General features: G+C 33.5%; 1 long non-coding RNA gene across 1 annotated transcript in view; it reads left to right on the plus strand.

Annotated features, from left to right (window-relative positions):
- Positions 1 to 7332: 7332 nt before the first annotated feature.
- The window catches only part of LOC140595181 (uncharacterized), a 38314-nt gene continuing 28512 nt past the window's right edge, over positions 7333 to 17134 (plus strand). Inside the window, exons 1-2 of the long non-coding RNA XR_011996620.1 lie at positions 7333 to 7397; positions 14426 to 14580. This is a non-coding gene — a long non-coding RNA (uncharacterized lncRNA). The remainder of the gene's footprint in view (positions 7398 to 14425; positions 14581 to 17134) is intronic.

Here is a 17134-nt window from a genome sequence, read left to right on the forward strand (position 1 = left end):
AATCATCTAGACCTAGAGATGGCTTGATTTTTTTAAAGATTTTATTGTTTATTCATGAGAGACAGAGAGAGAGGCAGAGACACAGACAAGGAGCTTGACATGGGACTCGATCCTGAGTCTCCAGGATCATGCCCTGGGCTGAAAGCGGCGCTAAACCGCTGAGCCACTGGGACTGCCCAAGAACTAGAGATGATTTGATATGGAGGATGAGAGAGAGGAAGATGTCAAATTATGCCTACTAAGTGTTGGTACCATCCACCAAGACAGAACACTGTAAGATAAGGTCTATGGGAGAAGATCTTTTCAGTTTGGGGAAATTTCTGTTTAAGGTACACTTAAGATCTGGGAAGAATGTGTTTGATGTAAATTTGAGATACATTGGCCTAAAAATTTCTTAGAAAATATTTAGCATTAGAGGGGATAAGAGCCAAGGACTCATCCTAGAGGAACATTGCCATATAAAAACCTCTGAGGTGTGAGTTTGTGTGTGCAGGGGAGGGAGTTGGTATGGAGGGGGACACACCTGCAAAGAAATCTGGAAATTCTTTCTGCTTTGATTTATACTTACTTATGCTCTGTATGTCTGCCCCACTGAAAGTTCCTTGAAGATAGAAAGGATATCTTACTTATAATTCCCCTTCCATGTCTAGAAATACCGTTAATGATATGATGCTTGAATTGAATGTTGGTGACTTTTTGACAGGAATTGTTTACTTCCTGTGGAAAAATGCCATCTTTTAAATCTGGAATCATTTGTATGCATTTATTGTTTTAAAATGTAATTCAAAACTTTTTAGGCTATGGTTTAGGATAATTACTTTCAAAGAAAAGTTACACTTTCATCCTACTCATAAGAGAATGAAGAGAAGGTCACTGCATTATCTTTCTCTTTATTTTGCTCATGAGCAAAAAGCAGTCTTCTGTACTGATTTTTAATGTGGCTGTCACCAAAACTTGAGACTGTCATAAACTAAAAACATAAAATCTAACAATTTTAATTTTCCAGAAGTCATAAACTTCATTCTAGGTCAATTCCATTGCAAAATAACTCTGAAAGGTGATCTTCTTTTTTTTTAACATTTTCAACAACAAAATGCTTTTGAGCTTAAAGAGGTTAGTGTATACACCTATTACACTATCATTTCAGATAAATAAAAATTTTCTCACTTTGCTGTCACACCTGCATGTCAAGCCAAACCTAGGGAAATACACTTTAATATTAATTATATCTGCTTAAAATATTCTCTTGTCACCTTGATCTCCTTTCATAATTTTCATACACCAATCTTAATGTTCAGTTTTCTTCTCTATTCCTAATTATTTTTTATCTGACTCCTTCGTCCAAAAGCAAAATTATATGCAAAAGAAGATGCCTATTTGAGATTTCTAAGGCAGAATGACATGAGTAATATTTTGCAAAATATTCTGTCGATGCCAAAGATTGAGAGCGACATTATATATGATTTTTTGGTGTGTGTTGAGCTGAAACTTTTCCTGTCCTTGATAATTCTTGATCAGATTTATGTAGAATGTAAATAGTGTGTATTCGCTTTCAAGGTTAACAGTCCCCTGTCCCCAAAGCAGATCACTGACAAATGAAGGCAGCGTTTATGATTATTCGTCCCTGGAAGAAATTGATAATCACCTATGTCTAGTGAGTAAGTGCCTATTTGCAAAAAAACAATAAGCCTGTAAAAATTCAGTCTCCAAGAATCTGCCCTATCTGTTCTTTATCCCATTTATGTACTCTTACCATAATTTTAGTTCACTAAATGCAGGCCAGGGAACTCACGGTACCTCCATTTCAATGTTCTAGTGAAGGTCTTAAAAAGGCAGAGGCGGGGGTGGGGATCAAAAAGCTACACCAATTTCATTATCTGTGGCACATATGCTGAAAAAAAGGAAACATAGATTTTTAGTGGTTAGTGAACATTGACCTTAAATTACTGGCTCACAAATTAGACAATAATTAGAGACTTCCTCTTATATTTTGCTTATATTTCAGTTTACAAGACTTTATTGTCTCATTCGCTTTTTCTACATGAAATAGTAAACATCTTGACAACCATGTTATTACCCCAAGCTGTTCTGCTCTAGAAAGGACTAGCTCTGCTCTTCCAGATAATCTCTGACTATATCTATTAGTACAAGCTTTCAGGAGATGAGGCTCATTACAGAGATTAAGGGGAAATTTGAGCAAAACAAAAGATGAAAGATTATTGAGCAAAATATCACATAACATATGATAATTATAAATACTGATAAAACAGTACTTCCCATAATACATGTGTATAGGTCTTGGGCTTTTTTGAGGTAGCAAAGAATTGCTGGATTCAAATGTTTTCCCACATTTATCAGATGCTTTATCTTAGGCAAATCACTTAACCCTTTTTAGCCTTATTTCTCCCATCTACAAAATGGTGATAAGAGTGTCTTTGATAATTTATAACAAAATCTAAGATTGTTTCAAAAATCAAAGCAAGAAAAAAACATAAATTGCTGGCATTAAAAAAAATGACTGGCATAGTATATATAGTAAGTATTCAATAATATTTACTATATATAAGTAACTATTAGTAACTATTAGTAAACGGAATACTTACTATATATAAGTAACTAAAGTAACTATTAGTAAACGGAATTAAAACTGTTAAACTTTATAATAAGCAATTTACAAGCTGTACCTAAGACCAAATGACAGTAAAGGACCAAAAATTAAAAGCATAGCCAAAGATATTACTAACAAGATTTTAAACCAAAAAGAGCCAATATAAATAACCAACATAGTATTCAAGACAAATAATAGGTACTAGGATGAAAGGGAACTATAATCTGATTTTTCTTTTAAAAATGTAAATAAGGCTTATTATGTGAGAATAGATCTTGGTGAGAACAGGATATTAGTGGCAAGTATATTTCTCTCCCATTTTAAAAAATTTCAGAGATAAGCATTCCAAGGCCGGTTTGAAGGTCTCATAAGACATCAAAGACCCAAGTTCTTTCTGCTATCCTTCTTTATCATCCTTTGAACATTGATTGCATTCTCAAAGTACAAGGTGGCTACTGGGTCTAGCCATCAAATCCACAACTCCAGCAGGGGGAAGTAGGGAAGGCAAAGTCATCTCCCTTAAAAAGTCTATCTGAAAAAAAAAAAAAAAAAAAAAAAAAGTCTATCTGAAAGTCTCACCCATCACCTTTTATTTATGTTTCTTGTTACCAGGGGTTAGGGACATGGTCACATCTAACTACAAGGAGAGTGAAAAAAGGCGGTTCTCAGAAAAGCATATTGCTGCCCAAATTAATATCAGGATTCAATTATTTAGTTAAATAGGCTACCTAAAAGCCTCTGCTCCAAATCTTAGGTCACAAAGAAACATATTTGGAGGGAAATATATTCTTACAAATATAAGTATAAATAAAACAGAAAACGAAAAAAAGGAAAACTAACAAATTAAAAAGCTTTTTTTAGTCAAAGAAAAAATATCTGATGAAGTTTATCAATGACTCAGAGAAAGGGAGAAAGGGAAAATGAATGAGATCAAGAGGGAACAAATAAAAAACTTATGAAAAAGATATATGAGAGAATCAAAGTTATTGGGCAGATTTTTTAAGTTTATGAAAATGCCATAAATAAAATTAAACAATCATAATTTTGAAAATCTTGGTGAAATTTATGTTATTTATGGGGAATATAGATCCCAAAACTGAGCCAAGAAAAAAAGTTAAAAAAAATAAGATAAAGTTTAAATAAATCAATAAACATGGTATTTAAAATCCTATAAGAGAATTTTCTTCAAAAGGTCAGCGATTCACTGTTTTATAATCAAATTATTTGAAACTTTCAAGAAAAGGGTAAATATCATTCTTTTTAAACGCTCCGCAGAGTAATAAGGAAAAATTTTAAATTAATATAAATAAGAAAAAAAAATAATATAAATAAGAAATATAATAGTTAAATTACCCTAATTACAAAACCTAACAAAAGGTATTGACAAAAATAGAACTACTTCCCTTTTAAAAATGGTTGCAAATCCTAAATGAAATGATAGCAAATAAACCAAGCAATACGGGAAAAAGTGAGTTCAACTATAATTTAATATTAGGAAACAATATAATTAATTCTCCTAATAGGTCAAATGAGCAAAATCAAAGATCATTTTGATAGATGATCTAAAAGCAATTGATAAACTTTATATATATATATATATATATATATATATATATATATATATATACATATTACAAAAATAATCTTAGCAAAAAGGATTTGAGGAATAGTTTCCTAACTCAGTATAAACATCTATGTCATCTTAATAACTGCCATCATGCTTAATGTTGGAATAGAAAGTAATTCCATTTAGAGTTAAGAATAAGGCAAAGACACTCAACTCATTGTTAGTATTTAACATCTTTCTGGAAATGCTAAGTAATGCGATCAGAAAATGAAATGAGGTCTTACAATTCTGGAAAGAGAGGAGCAATATTTTTAAATCTTAAAATGATATGATTTATCCACATGGAAAAAAAGTCAAGAGAATTACCTGAAAAACCATTAGAACTAGCAAGAGATTTCATTAAACTGGTCACATAATGAAGTCAATAGCTTTCTTATATACTAACTACAGTTTAAGTTCCTTGGCAAAAAAAGTCTTCTCTCACCACTGAAATTCAGTTACTAATAAGTGGAAATATGACAGAAAATAAAGTCTATATCAAATAATAAGCAAAATATAAGCTATCCTAGAATAAACCTCTCTATGGAGAAAACAATAAAATAATCACATCTATCTATTATCTATCTACCTATCATATATCTCTGTGTAATGTATTTCTAGATTCCTTTTTTTTTTTAAAGATTTTATTTATTCATGAGAGCCACAGAGAAAGAGGCAGAGACATAGACATAGAGGGAGAAGCAGGCTCTTCACAGGGAGATCTATGCAGAACTCGATCCCCGGACCCTGGGATCATGACCTGAGCCTGGGATCTCAACCGCTGAGCCACCAAGCCATCTCTATATTCTAGATTTCAACTCTTCACCAATGTACCTAATTTATTTCTAAATGCCAAGATAATGCTTTCACAATTTATTGACCTATAACTAAAATGCAATCTACATAGTACAAACTTCACCTGTTTCAGTTATTGTTTCGATGACGTTTGGTGAAAAGCAGAGTAATGCAGCCACCACCACAAATTTTGGAACAGTCCATCACCTTCAAAATTTCTCCATGCCCTCTTCCAGTCAACCCCTCTTTCTCTCCACAGCCTCTTTCACTTGTTACAGTGTTCTCTTTCCTAAAATTTCTGTAAATAAAATGGTGTAGAATGTAATCTTTTGCATCTAGCTCCTTCTGCTTACTAAAATGATTCTGAAATCTATCTACATTGTTGCATTTATCAGTAGCTCATTCCTTTTTATTCCTAAATAGTATTCCATTGTGTACATAGACAACAGTTTCTTTATTCATTTACTAGCTAATAGGCATTTGGGTTTCATAGAGAAAAAAATCAACATTTAAAAAAAGATATATAAATAATCAGTAAATACATGACAAGATGTTCAACATCTTTGGCTGCTAGGGAAATGCAAATTAAATCTACAGTTACATAGCACATCTACTAGAAAGGCTAAAATTAAAAAGATTTAATAAGGAGGGAAATAAATGGAAATCTCATATATTGCTAGTGGAATTTCAAAATCAGAGTCACTGGAAAACAGTTTGGTAGTTTCTTATAAAAGTTAAACATAAAGTCCATATAAAGACTTAACGACTAATATTCCCAACAGCATTATTCATGATAGTCATGTATTTACTGGTTATATGTTTTTGAAATACTTGTTTTTTATTATTCTTTTGGTGTTTTAATATTGAATTATAAGAGTTCTTTAGGAATTCTGACATAAATTTTTTGGCCAGATAAGTGTGTTTCACAAATATTTGTCTGTGGTTTCTCTTTTCATTCATTTCCTTAATTGCAACTTTTGATGAGCAAGAGTCAAATTTTGATAATAAGTCTAATTTGTCATGTTTTTTCTTCTATGATTCATGGTGTGGGTATCTTGTCTAAACACTTTCTCTTATATTCTCTTCTGGCACATTTTTTCTAGCTCAGCTCTTTATGTGTGGTTCTGTAATTCATTTTGAATTCATATTTGTGTAATGTGTAAAATAAGAATCAAGTTTTAATTTTTTACAAAAATCCCAAAACAATTTATATTTTAACTTCATTAAGTTATTCTAAAGGTCATCTGGAATAAGAAACATGTGAGAATAGGCATTCTGAAGACGTGCAGGAAGGGAGATATGCTCTTTCTGAAATGAAAGGCAGTAGACAGCTACAGTCAATTAAGTCATGGCCAAACAGGTCAACACAATAGAATAAAGCACAGAACAGAACCATATATCTGTAATGAGGTAAAATATGATAAAGGTGGTAATTCAAATAGAATAGCCACAGTTATAGTCAGTAAGTGATACTGAAACAGCTGGCTTACTGTTAAGGGAAAAAAAAACATTGTGTGATAGATTTCAAATAAAAATACAGTCACATGTATAGAATTATATAATACTGAGGACAAGGAATACCTATCGGATCTAAGCATTTTTTCAAAACAAATATTTGTCAAACAACTTTCATGTACCCATCTTTGCAGACACTGGGGGCTCAGCACAGGTGAATAAAACAATGTTCTTATTGCCTCTTTGGAACTGTAGCATTCTGTAGTGAGGAAACTAACAATAAACATAATATGCTAATACATAAAGAAACAAAGTCAAATGACATAATACCCAAGAAAATCACTGATAGTTTAGAGGATTCACATTCACAAAACCAAAAAGGGACAGAATTTAGATTCAAAAAAGTTTTGTCTGACTCTAGATATTGTGATTTTAAGTGTAGATTTTGTGCTGAATCATATGCCCTAAATATAAATAACTATTATCTCTGGGTATACAAAGATTTCTTCTTTGCATATTTATGATTTAATTCCTCCCCCCTTGCTGCATATATTGCTTATGTTAAAAAAAAGTGAATAAACACCTATATGATATTTACATTGTATTTTGCAACTCTTACTAAATATTTTGCACATGATGATTCATTTAATTCTTATATAATAATCTTCATTTCATGGATGAGAAAACTGAATCACAAAGAGTTAAAGTGACTTGTTCAAGGTCATGCAAGGGGTTTTGAAAGACTGACTTTTAGAATGCGTGTTGAATGTCTAGATCAAGAGGATAGACCACTTAATTGATCCTTCCACTTGTATTGATTCTACCTGTTGAATTAGTGAAAACCTCATCTCATTCTCTTACTTGTTCTAGGTCGATAAGTCTCACATTGAGATCACACACACAGTGGAATCACCTGGAGAACTTGAAAACCAAGTAGGTCTTGTCTTCAGAGATTCTGATTTAATTAGTGTGGTTGAGGCATCAAATTTTTTAGAATCTCCTAGACAATTCTCATGAGCAGCCAGGGTTGAAAACTAGTGTTATAGATGAACAAAAGGGAAACATTCTACTCCCTGAATGTTCCTTTGATTTTATTAAGTCTCTTTATTATTTATCACTTTATTTGTTTGAATACTTGGATCAACTTTCAATTTTTGAAAGTAGGTATTTCTATGTGTATATGGATGTGCAAATGGAAAGTCTTATTCAACAAATGTTTGACCGCATACAAATTTTGATTTTGATTGCATACAAATATTTGATCTTGATTGTATACAAACATTTGATTTTGATTTGTGCCAAATTTAAAATTTGACTTAATATACAGTTGATGGAAAAATTTTTTTTTTTTTTTTTTGGAAAAAAATTTTTTTAAGTTGAAGTGTAGTTGACACAGTGTTATATTAGTTTCAAGTATAAAACATAATGATTCAAAAAATAAAAATAAATTAAAAAATAAAAAATAAAAAAATAAAAATAAATAAATAAAACATAATGATTCAACAACTCAATATTATGCTGTTTTGTAATATTATGCTTACCACAAGTGTAGCTACTATCTGGAAAACTTTTATTTGGAGAGAAGTTATTTTCATTCTTTGATGAGGTTCTTGTTTTATCATGAAGATCTCCTGAAGTTACAAAGTTTTCACCTTTGAACAAGTTCACTTGGAATATATATATTTCTTAGCCTACACTATGCTATAGTGTATGATTTCTTGATGCATTGATAGGATCATGCACAGGGAGATGTAATTTCACAAAATGAAGACCAGAGAAAATTATGAGGCAACTCAAAATACTTTTGCCCAATAATTTAGATGTTACAGGTAGAAATTCTGTAAGAGCTTGGAGCACTTTCATAATTATCCATTTTCTCCTTCACTTTACTTTTATTAAACTGGTATATATAAGCATTTTAAACTTTTATCTTAAGATAAATTATCTGTGAGAAATATGAACTAATCATGTAATGCTTTGCCTTTTGTATCCAGACAATTATTTAACATCTTTGTTTCATTTTCTATACCTGGAATATTCCATGGAGTCACATAATGCTACCAATGTTGTAAACAAATAAATTAATAATATTTTTCCAGTACTGAGAAAATCTCTTAAGTCTGAGGTGTACATTTTTTCAGAAGTTATCTTTTTTACTTTAAAAATGTATTCTATTGATCTGAAATGTATTCCTTTTTCAAATACTATTTACAAATTATTTTTTCAAAGATTTATTTTATTTGTTTTAGAGAAAGAGAGCAAGCCTGAGTGGAGCAGGGGTGTCAGAGGAAGAGGGAGAAAGAGAATCTTAACCAGACTCCCTGCTGAACACAGAGCCTAGAGCCCAGTAGGGCATGCGTTCAATCTCACAACCCCCAAGATCATGATCTGTGGGGAAATCTAGAGTCAGACATTTAACTGAATGAGAGCCACCCATGCATCCCTATTTACAAATGATGTTTTTTAAACTAAATTATTTAACTTATTTAAAATATATCCCAATCTCAAGGTGAATATTATAAATGCATATTGCTATAAATTTCTATCTTGAACCAGAGCTCTGTATGGGTAAGAAATAGGAGATAGGAAGAAAAAATATTCACAAGTGAAGAGACTTATTAGCCAAACTGTCTTCTCTTTTAAAGGAGATTCTAAATTTTAAGCACTTAGAGTTGGGTTCTAGAACTATTCTATTTTTATTCATAGACAGAAAACAGGCCTGAACCAGGGATTAGGAAAGCTTACAGGTTATTAGGAAAATCCTTTTTAGGAAAATCATAGCTATTAGTCTGCTGCTGAGAAAGTTGGGTTTCATTCAAAGAATCTCTTAATTATCTCTCCTATTGCTGAAGCTGCAGTTAACATATAGGAAAGAGTTCTTCCCTTTAATGAATTCCCAAATGCTATGGCATTTATTAAGGAAATATTTAAGTAGAGCCATTGTTCAGAGGATATTTTATTCTTTTCTTACTACTACTGCCCCTGCCTCAGCTTATTAGTTTCCTAGTGGGAGGTTATAAGAAATCCGTGAAAATTTATTGTATTCTCTGTCTGGCCTTATTCTGTACTTAACTTTGTACTTAACTGGTACAAAAATAAAAATAGGTTCAGCCCCTAGAGGGTGCTGAATAAGGAAACTCTTAAGCAAGATACAAGTTATTTTAGCTCCACTAAGATTCTGTTTGCTTAGCCCTTTCACTTAATCATTAATATAAGGGAAATTAAAGTTCATGATTATTCATTTCTTTTCAGTGGGTATTTTTAGAGTGTTCAACATGAGCAAGCTTGGTATTCCGTTCTGGAATATAAAGAGGGATAATAGAGTCTTGGGTCCTGGTCACATACACTTACAGTCTACCTATAGGGCAAGATAAATATGTGCTTATTCACTTTAATAAGCACCAAATTAGAAAGAATACACTTGACAAGAGCTCATCCATGCCTGGGAGACCAGCATGTTTCCAGGAGGAAGTTTGAGAATTTACCTTTGGCAGGGAGACTGGGTGAACATAATCGAGTAACAGTAAACATTTTGATGTAGCTGGACTTTAAGAATCTATGGATGGATGAAAGACAGTGAGAGGCAAATAACATCTCTTTGGGGATATTGATTGAATAAAAGAAGACAGTAAGTTAGCCAGGACTGAATTACATTTGCAAAAGAAATATTGAGCAAGAAAGTTAAAAATATTGGTAAAAAAAAAATGGTTGACTTGAAGTTTAACCCAGATCCCTGAACTACAGGTAGAACCCTTGTTCTCAAGAGATAGACCTCCTCCCAGTCTGAAACAAATCTGATTGCTATGATAGCCTCAAAAGAGTTTCTACTTACTTGTTTTTCTCAGCCTCATGATGCCTACCTGGTTTACTAACATGGGAGATGATTCAAAGCCTACATCTTATTATCTTGGAGTACTTATCATTGGGACTTTATAGAAGGATCAAAAAAGGAATTGAATTTAATATAAGGAGGCAAAATTATATACAAATAAGCTAAAATGACATAAAATTTAATTCAAATAATAATTTTATGTTCTTCCTCAATAAAAAAAAACCTCTACCCAGATGAGTTGTTAAAAGAGAAAGATCTCCTCCTGGGCAGTCTATGTTTCTTTCCTCTTTTTCCTTTAAATTTGGCTGAAAGTCTTCTGTGTGTCCCACCCTGTTCTTCTACATAAGTCTAGGAGGTCCTTGCACAGAGCGCTTATAGGATCTCCAGATTTTCTAAGACTCCACTAGAAATCTTCCAAAATACTTTTCATTACTGAGAGTAGTAGAGACATGGTTTTGTTTTTTCAGTTCCCTCTGCAAAATTCCTGCCACTGCTTATTACTGAAAACTCTCTTTGCTTCAGATTTACATCTGTTTTCCAACCCAAACACGTTTCAGTCATTGACTACTATTTTTATGTAACTCTCCTGATGCAGAAATGTGCCAATTTTAAATTATATTTTTATTTTTGAGAAGAGTACCTTGAAAATGGTGTCTGGGAACTTAAAACTGATTTTCCACAAGATACTCAGTAAATCAATCAAGAAAACATTTATGGTGTACCAATGGATTTCCATACACAAAGCTAAGCACAGCAGACAATATGATGAACGAGATCAAATCTTTGTATTCAGGGAGTATATAGTCAAATGAGCAGAAACATGGGTGCAATGATGCTTTCATGTAACATAATCCAACATCCTCCTCAGCCTCAGAAGCTCAGGTATTTTATTATTTGGCACTTGATGCTTGATGCCATGTAGAACAGTAGATACCTTATATTTATCTCAAAGTGTTCCATCACCTTACTGTGGGTTACATTTCCCTTGTCTATATTTTCCTCACCCATTCTACATATCTCTATTACATATCTTGGCATAATTAACTTTTTAAGTCGAATTTATTGAATTTCTTGAGAAAAATTCATAACTTGTACAGACATATAAATCCACCACAATCAGGACAGAAATTTTCCATCACTCCGAAAAGTTCCTTTTGGTCCCTTCCTATTCACATCTCTCCCTATACTATTGTCCTGCAATTGAACTGATTATTCTCCCTCTAGTTTTGTATTTTACAGAATGTCATATAGTACAGTCACAGAATATCTACACTTTCATGTCTGGCTTCTCTTATTTATAAAATGCTTTTGTATTTCGTATTGTCATATGTATCAGTACTTTTTTCCCTCTCTTTATTGTTGAATAGCATTCCAATGTATGCACATGACAAATTTCATTATCCATTAACTAGGTAATACCCTTTTGGGTTGTTTACTGGGTTTGACTATTGGAGGTACTTTTATTTATTTTTATTACTTCATAGCACTGATTAGGACTTCCAGTATAAAGTTGAATAGATGTGGTAGTAGCACGCATGCTTACTTGTGCTTAGTCTTCATCCACAGTAGCTCATGTGACATTGGATAGTGCCTCCCCTCCAGCTTGATGCATACAACACACTCTTCAGTTTCTCCAATCTGTGCCATACCACAGGCTGCTAACTGCTGTGGATGTCTTGTATCTGTCAGGAAGCTCTCTGGGACTTCTTTTCAAACAATCTTTGGGCCTGTTCTCTTCCATAAGGTGTTTCTTTGGTCCATGGGAAACACATACAACCCTGACCTACCATCAACTCTCTCACAGTGCTGCCACACTGTTTCTGCCACTAATAGCATCTTGTAGATACTGGTCAACCATGTCATTCAAGTTTCAGGGTTCATGGAACAAGTTCTCTAGGTGGTCTCCCTGAAATACCTCTCTCATGACCCAATCTGCTCTTAGATGGAGGCCAAGAAAACACCCCTGAGTGCAACAGCTTTCTCCAAACACATTCTTTCATCAAGTTTTTTCAAACTCAGCCATTTTCTTCCCTTGAGTAAGTTGGCTGAAGATTGTAAAACTGGGTTTTGGGCTGGACTTCTGAAAATCCTGCATAGAGGGGTCAAATGACTTTTTTTGAAAGACAGGAATATTTTCCTCTATTGTTTTATTCCTCGGTGAATTTTACTTGATAGAGAAGCAGAACAAGTCCCATTTTAGAACTATATTACAAATTAAGGAACTGATACTAATAGGTTGATCTTTCAACTTCAATAACTTTTCTGACTACACAGTATTTCAGTTTATTTCCAGTACATTTTCCTCTACGGTCAGGAGAAACATATTCATGAACATATAGCTTTGTACATATGTTCCTTTTAATCACTGCAATAAATTCCTATGATTAAGGAATTATTGATAAATTACTAAATAAAAACTGAAGATGAGATTAGGTAAAATTGTCAAGATCACAAAGAGTAAATATTTAGCAGTAAGTCAGAGCAGTTTAAAACATTTTTTTTAAAGTAGAACTTTGTTTTGAAGTGAAATCTTTTTTTCATTCAATATGTTTATTAAACTCCACAAGCGACCAGAAAGAGTGTCAGGCAATGTAAATTCTCTGATGAAGCTTGCTTTCCTGAGAAAGAAACAAAAATTAATTAATTAAATAAAAGAATGTGGTCATTTTGAGTAGTGGTGGCTTATATATCAAAAAGTTATTTATATTTTAAAAAGGGGGAGATATGATAAAAAATGAATGGACATGAGGATGGGGTATTTGGGTAGACTTGAAGGCCTAAGGAGGGGATATTTGAGTTCAGACAAATGACAAGAAGGATCGAGCTCTACTAAGATATGATGGCAGCTTGTCCCAGACAGCACGAACAGAGTGAAAATGCCCTAAGGCAGGAATATGCTTGGCAAATTCATAGATCAGACAAAAGGCCAGTGTGACTATAGATACTGAGAGAGGTGGAGCATAGCAGATGATGAAGTCAGATAGGCAGGTAACAGCTGGTCATGTAGAGTCTTGAAAGTGATGGTAAGTCATTAGATTCATTCTAAGTGCAGCAGAAAGCCTTTTGGAGGGTTTTAAACCTGGGAGAGACATGTTCTAATTAATGGATTTAAGAGATTATTCTCTTTACTGTGCAGAGATTGAGTTTTAAGCAGCAAGAGTAGAGGTTGGAAGAACAAGTAGAAGGCTATTACAGTCGCTCAGGTGAGATACAAGAATGGCCTAGTAAAGGTGGACAGAGGGAATGGATATATGATTTATATTGAAGGTAGAAATTTTAGGACTTCTTTATGGATTAGACTTGGAATATAAATGAAAAAGATAGTGACTTCTCAGCTTCATGGCTGATTGAAAAGGCTGGATCAGAAACAGTTTCAGAGATCAACTTTGCAGAAGGTAATTTTGAGAAGTCCATTAGATATCCAAAGGGAGAAATCAAATATATAGCTGCATGTATATTGGAAGCCAGTGTAGAGATCATGATTACAAATTTGGAATTCATTGACATTTTGATGACAGTGAAGGGACTAAATATAATGTCTTGAGGAAAGAGTTTGTACTGAAAATGGTCCGACAATTGAACCCTGAAACACTCCAACAATTGTAGATGAAACATAAAATTTAACACCAATGAAGTAGACTAGGAGAAACCACTAAAGTAGGAGAAAAATCAGATGAAGGCACATCATAGAAATCATGAGTAAGAAGTGTCACAAAATAGAGTGATCTACTCTAGTCTAATGTTTCTGAAAGGTAGAATAAGATGAGGAAAGAGAAATGACCACTGGAACATGGATGCCAATAGTGATGGTTTCAGCTTGCATAACCCACTAGAAAGCAGAGCCTGAAATAAAGCTACCATGAAGGTAGTTTATTTTGGGACATGATCCCTGCAACTAATACCAGAGGACTGGGAAGAGTGAAACAGGGAAGGAGGGAAAGTCAATACATGAATTCATTAGATTCATCATGACTGTTGACACAATCATCCCAGAATCTTCTGAGAAGTTATATAACATGCCTTAGAATTAACTGCCAACGGGATAAAAGAGAAGAACATTCACTTATAGGCACCCATCCCCTACTGTTGAAGGGTCGTTTAGGGGGTGTTAATTTTTTCATTCTTCCAGGTTTTTACAAACTTCACTGTTGAGAGATGCTGCTTTCAGTGGAATCAAAGAAGCACCAGGACAGTAAGACAGAGATACATGGCTTCACTGAGAAGAGGTATTGCCAGATTATATCTGCCAAAAGCTGGTTACTATAGCAATAATTGAAATCAAAGGTGAGCATCAAGGACGTAAGATGGGGAATAAGAAGGTCTGATAGTATCCAATCCTTGCACCTCTCAGATCTGCTTAGTCTAACATAGGTCCTTCAAGATTATGGATGACCTAAATTTCTACAAAAGACAATACTGAAGTGTTAGTTGAGCAAGCTATAGTCTCCAGTGCTGCAGCTGAGACTAAGGCTGTGATTTATATACATCAACATCCTTCTCTACCACCTATTCTGGATTCATTTAGCTTTGGCTGGCCCTTCACTAGGTCTAAATTGTTTGGTAGTGATTCAGATCTTCCTCAGTAAAGCATCTGAGTCATTAGTTGCTGTGCATCTATTTGGCCATAGTTGCTGGATTTGCCCACTTGCAGTTAGTAGTGATCATGGAAGTATTAAGAAATACTCCAGTAACTCTGCTGGGTTCTATACCTATTCCTTTCTGTCCCCATTATGTGGCAGCTATCCTAGGTTCTAATGGTAATTAATTACTACCACCAATGCAATAACCCCTTTCTTTGCCTGCTGAGTCACTCACATAGGAAGTGGCTGAACAGATCAGTTATTAACAGTCTCTTTAAATTCAACAGAATCCTTATTATGCTCCCTATGGGAGTGTCTGTCTTACCTGAGATCCAGGTTTTGTTTTTTTTTTATTTTTTTTTCTTTTTTTTTTTGAGATCCAGGTTTTGAATCCTACAGAATCTAAGAGAGAAAAATGTATATTCTGCTTTTCCTCTCTTTGATTTCCAGATCCATATGTCTCAAAGTTCTGGAGACTAAAAGAAAATCCAGGATCATTGTGCCAGCATGGTCAGGTTCTGGTGAGGGCCCTTTGCTAGGTTGTCAATGGTTGGCTTCTTGTATTTTTAATGACAAAAAGAGTGTGCTTTATAAAAGCATTATTCCCATCATATCATGGGGGCTCCACTTCCATTACCTTATCCAAACCTAAGTACTTCCCAAAAGCCCCACCTCTAAATGCCATGCCATCATCATAAGGAGTAGGCTTCAACATATAAATTTGTGAGGGGAGGTGGGGGAGGGGCACACAACCCTTCAATCCATCGGATGCTGAAACAATGAATATCCTATATTTTAATAGAGGAAAAAGAAAACTTCAATCTGTGCCTCACACCTTAATGCTCAAAATGGATCATATATTCAAATGTAAAGTCAAGCTCTGTAAAAATTATAGAAGAACACATAGGTGAAAACTTTAAATGATTTATAAGTGATTTGGGGTTAGGCAATATTTCCTAGCTATGACACTAGAAAGATAATTTATAAAAGTAAAAATGATCATAGACTTCATCAAAATTAAACCATTCTTCTCTTCAAAACACATTAAGAGAATGAAAAAAAAAAAAACCAAGACAGATTGAGAGATAATATTTGCAAATCACCTATCTGATAAAGGACTTATATCCATAATTTATAAAGAACTGTTAAGATTCATTAGGAAAATAAAAAGACACAGAAAATGGGAAAAGATTTGAACATACTCATCATCAAAGAAACTGTATGGATGGCAAACAAGTACATGGAAAGATGCTCAACAGAATTAGTAATTAGAGAAGTGAAAATTAAAATCTCAGCAAACCACTACCACAAACCTATTGGCATGCCTAGAATTAAAATGACTCACCATACCAAATGTTGGCAGGTATGTGGAGCAACTAGAACACCCATTTGCTCCTGGTTAAAAAGAGTTTGGCAGGTTCTTTAAACATTAATCCAATACCTACCATATGATACAATGATTCAATCCAAGGTATTTATCCAAGAGAAATAAAAGCATATTTCCACAAAAATCTCATACGTCAATATTCCTAGAAACTTTAATGGTCCCAACATAGAAAGAATCCAGGTGATCATTAGTAGATAAAAGGATAAACAAATTATCATATATCCATTCAATGAAATGTGATTCAGCAATAAAAAGGAATGTACTACAGATACCTGTAACAACACAAAAGAACCCCAAAACAATATGCTCAGGGAAAGCAGAAGACACAAACACTACATATTTTATGATTTCACTTAAATAAAATCCTAGGAAATGTGAATTAATCTGTAGTGATAAAAAATAGAGTAGCTGCTGCCTAGGGAAAGGTGTGGCAGGGAGATATAGGAGTGGGCCATTGATGGGAAGTGAGAGAACTTTTGGAGGTGATGGCTATTTTCATTATTTTGATTGTAGTTGTGGTTTTATAGATATATTCATGTGTTGAAAGTTACCAAAATGTACACTTTAGCCATGTTCAATTTATTATATGTTCATTATATCTCTATAAAGCTAATACTTGGTACAGGTAAGGCAAGATGATGTCGTGTTGCACATTGCTAAACTGTTAGCCTAGAAATAACCGGAAAAAAGAAAAAGTGATCCAAAAACACGTGAGGCACACCATGAGAGGTGTCTAATATAATGATAACAAAGTGTGAACAAAGAAGCCCAAACAGTAATATAGACAGAAAATACAAAAAAAAAAAAGCTTGCAACTATTTTCAACAGATTCATAGCACTATAAATACATATATTAAAAATGTAGACATTT

Source organism: Vulpes vulpes, chromosome 13 (genome assembly GCF_048418805.1).
Source record: "Vulpes vulpes isolate BD-2025 chromosome 13, VulVul3, whole genome shotgun sequence".
NCBI lineage: Eukaryota > Metazoa > Chordata > Mammalia > Carnivora > Canidae > Vulpes > Vulpes vulpes.